This window comes from Tamandua tetradactyla, chromosome 19 (genome assembly GCF_023851605.1).
Source record: "Tamandua tetradactyla isolate mTamTet1 chromosome 19, mTamTet1.pri, whole genome shotgun sequence".
NCBI lineage: Eukaryota > Metazoa > Chordata > Mammalia > Pilosa > Myrmecophagidae > Tamandua > Tamandua tetradactyla.
In genome coordinates, this window is record NC_135345.1 from 44764760 (window position 1) to 44769118 (window position 4359).

The window sequence follows — 4359 nt, forward strand, 5'->3', positions numbered from 1 at the left end:
GGTCTTCTCTTAGCATCTCTGGTGTTTCTCTCTCTAAGTGTCTGTGGGTCCTCTCTTAGCTTCTCCGGGCAAAGTCTGGATTTCATTTCTTGGTTTAGCATCTCCTGGGGTATTTTCTGTCTCCAAGCATCTGTAACTGATTTTGATAAAACTTTGTACTCATTTATTGTTATTGAAGTGGTTTAAGGCTTTTGTGACATTTTGATGGAATGAATGTATTTTGTATTTGGAAAGATATGTCTTTTTGGGGTTCAGAGGGTGGAATGTGCAGTTTGAAACTGTGTACACCAGAAAAGCCAAGTTCTTCTAATTCATTCTTGTGGGTGCAGACCCATTGTGGGTGAAAGCTTTTGATTAGGTTGTTTCCGTGGAGATGTGACCCATCCAATTTGAGGTGGTCTTAATCCTTTCCTGAAGCTCTTTATGAAAGAGATGAAATCCAGAGAAAAGCCTCTGGAGGAGCAGGAGAGCCATTGAAACCAGTGCCTAGGAGAGAGGGACCAGCAGATGTTGCCATTTGTCTTCCCATGTGACAGAGGAACCCCAGATGCCAGCAGCCTTTCTTCCAAGAAGGTATCCTCTTATTGATGCCTTAATTTGAACATTTTCTTGCTTTAGATTTGTAACTTGAAACTTAATAAATCCCCTTGTAAAAGTCAATCCATTTCTGGTATATTGTATTTTGGCAACTTTAGAAAACTGAAACAGTTATAAAGAGTGTATGCAAGGCTGATACTGATTTGAATTTAGATTCCAGTTCTACTACTCCCTAGCTGTCATTTGGGGAGAATTACTCAACTCTTGGAGCTCAGTTTCCTCATTTGTAAAGTAGGTAGAGCATTATATTGTGTGAGAGCTAGTCACAGCATATAAAGCATAGAAAGTGTTCCAAGTTATAACTTTATTTTTTTTTCACATGGGCAGGTACCAGGAATTGAACTAGAGTCTCCAGCATAACAGGTGAGAACCCTGCCTATGGAGCCACCATGGCCTGCCCTAAGTTATAACTTTTTAATAAAGAGAACCATTTAGAGTCTTATCTTCTCTTTTAAAGTTTTCAGACAGGATTTTCCATCTTGCATGGTCTTCCATTATTCCATGGGTTTATTTTAACTATTCACCAAATTAAATTTCCCAACGAGTAGAAATTACTGATTAAATTTCTTTTATATCCTCCATAGTATTTGGCATACGGTAGATGTTGACTGGTTATATAATGGACAAATTTAAATCTCTTTTTCTTAAAAAAAAAAAAAAAATTTTTTTTTGGTATAATTATACATCCTGTTTTAAATGTCGTACAAAATGTTCTCTTTTGTGTAGAGAAATCAAGTATTTGAAGATACAAGATAGCATTTTGAAGATCTCTTTCAGGATGCTGTACATTGACATATGATTTTAGGGTTAAGAGGAAAACATTTAAGGGCCTGGGGTTCTGACACTTAGAGTTTCTTTATTCAACACAATGTAATTTAGTGTTCGCCGTGTGCCAGTCTGGCTGTGTCAGGTTCTGGAACCTGAGTCAGAAAAAAAAGTCAAACAAGCAAGCAAAAAGCCACTGTGCCCCCATGGAGCTTACATCCCAGTTCTGTGTGGCATTGAAAGGTAGCATCACATTTCCCAGGCTTTTATTAAGCAGGGAGCACACTTTTTCTTCCTGTCCAGCTGGGAAGATGGCATCCCACAAGGAAGGTACCAGCTCCGCTGCCTCTTCTTCCAACACCACCACCCGCGCAACCAGGGAAGGCAAAAGCAAAGGGCTTTGTACAGATTGATGGCCTGGTGGTATTAAAAATAATCAAACATTATCAAGAAGAAGGACAAGGAACTGAAATTGTCCAAAGAGTGCTTTGGGGCCTGGTTGTAGAAGATCAGCTTGAAATTACCAGCTGCTTTCCCAGTGTACAGAGGATGATGCTGACCTCGATGAAGTTCAGTATCAGATGGAAATGGTGAGCAGCACTCGCCATGTTAACATCGATCACCTCCACGTGGGCTGGAACCAGCCCACATACGATGGCCCCTTCGTCACCCGGGTGCTCCTGGACCAGCATGCCATTGAAGAATCCACCGTTCTGGTTTACAACCCCATGAAAACTGCCCAAGGGCAGCTAGAAGTAAAAATCTAAAATTGTGGAATTGCAATCCATACCAAACTCTGAAATCTGTTCTACGACTAATTATTGTGCTGTGCACCATTTCCATCTGATACTGTGCTTTGAAATTTATAGCTTTCTTGTATATATGTTATTTTTCATGAAAAAGAAAAAAAAGTGGACTGTGATGATAAAAAAAATACTTATCCCTTCTAACCTTTCAATGCTCTGGAGCAGTTAGAAGGAAAAATCTGAGAGGATGTTATGGTAACCATGACAAACTCTGGGATCTGTCCTGTAACTACTTGTTGAAGAGTGCTTTGAAAATTATTGCCTTTTTCTTTCTTTGCTCTATCCATATGCTATCTCACACAATAAAAAGTTTTAAAAAATCAATCAAATGGCACCCAAACTTATAAGAAGCATTAAAATGATAAATAATACAGTATTTTACCACCTGGAAAAAAAAAAAAAAAACTTCCCGTAGGTCTCGCTCACTGAAGGCATACAGATTGACTCCTAAACTTATGGAAATTTCTTAAAAAGAAGGTTTTTCCTCCTGAAGCATTGAAAACGTGAGCGTTACCTTTGAGGACATTTGAAGAAGTGCCGATTGTAATTAAAATTTCACATCCGATCAACCTCCTAATGTTGGAGCCTGAGAAGATGTCAGCTGTAGCAGATAAACACGAATTGCTCAGTTTCGCTAGCAGCAATCACTTGGGGGAGAACACGCAGTTGCTCATGGACAGAGTGGAAAAAATTGAGGCAGGATATAGTTAAATACAACCCATGCATGAGGAACACTAGTAAGCAACAGCAGAAACATCAGTATCAGCAGCGTGGCCAGCAGGAAAACACGTAGCGTCAGAGTCAAGGAGAGCCCTGCTCCCCGAGGAGGATCTGTCCAAACTCTTCAAACTATCCCAGCCTCCTGCCAGGGTGTATTCATTGCTCCTTGCAGGCCAGATTAACACTTACTGTCAGAACATTAAGAAGTTCACTGCCCAAAACCGAGGCAAACTCTTCATGACCCTTCAAGAATACAACTAAGAGAAGGAAGTTTCCAAAAATGGAGTTAACATGGACTCTTGAATCTCATTGGAACAACTCTGAAAAGCACAGAGGATTCCTTTAACGTCATTTCCACCCTTGGTTATAAGGTTGTCTTGCTAGCCAAAAAATAAAGTAAAATAAGATTAAAAAAAAAAAAAAAAAGAAGGGAGCTTAGAAAAATTAAGTAAGTTTCCTAAAGAAACGAACTTGAAATCTAGATTTATTTGATCAAAAAGGCTTTGTTCTTTGCAGTATATCACACTTGCCTCTTCCTGGACTGTAATGGAAAAGTTGGCTTTGGAAGTAATGAGAACAAAGGAAGGAAAGACAAGAGGAGAACACGGAAGGTGAAGGAGGGAGGAGGTGTAAGCAGACCCTGAAGAAGAGTTCTGGAAGATGTTTCCTTCAGGCCTGGGAATTATGGGAGTCAGAGGTTGCCCTTTTCTTTTGTCTGTGCAAGGGCTGCTCAGAGGTTGTGACCAAATTACAGGTTATGCCTGGAAGATTCAATTTGGGCCCTGATGACTGGTGTCAAACAGAGTTTTAAAATAAAATCTTCTTCTCAAGACCTATGCCTGTTTACAAGATTGAAGGGTTCATGTGGCCCTCCTGGTTTTCAGTACAATTAGAACCAATTCAAGACTCATAGACTCTAAATTCTGGGGCAGAGCAGCCTTCAGAACTGGTGATGTGGGAAGGGTAATGAGAAGTTGCTAATGTAAGATAGTGACTTCTTTCCTGTAAAAGTGTAGAAAAGCTCATTTGCTGTTCAAACAGGGAAGCAGATCACCCCTCAAGGTTGCCATGACCCTGCTTGGGATAAGACCTGTCAGTGAGAAAATGAGCAGATGTGCTGAGGGAGGTGGCAGAGCTCTGTGAAGAGCTGCACCCTCAGCTTCCCAGAGGCCCCATGCAGGGTCTGAGAACCAACTATGCCTCTCACGCTGTCTCTGCAGCCAAGGTTCAAAGGCCACCAGGGTCTGAATCTCTTCATTTAGACTGCAAAATAAGATGAGCTTCGTGGTGCTCAGAATGAGGGGTGTTTAGGATGAATTACCCCTTGGATTGCACCACCAGGGCTGAGATTTGGGTTCACTACTTGGCCCAGAGGTGGGCTTTGTCTGGGCTGCATTTCAGGAAGTCTGGGAAAGTCAGAGACAGCTTCTGCTTTAGTTGCCAAGTTCCAGATTTTGCCCTTTAGGGCTAA

The 4359-nt window shown here is 41.1% G+C and overlaps 1 pseudogene; it reads left to right on the forward strand.

Moving 5' to 3' along the window:
* The first annotated feature begins 1673 nt into the window (after nt 1–1673).
* Nucleotides 1674–3149, forward strand: LOC143663581 (eukaryotic translation initiation factor 3 subunit H-like; annotated as a pseudogene).
* The last annotated feature ends 1210 nt before the right edge of the window (nt 3150–4359 follow it).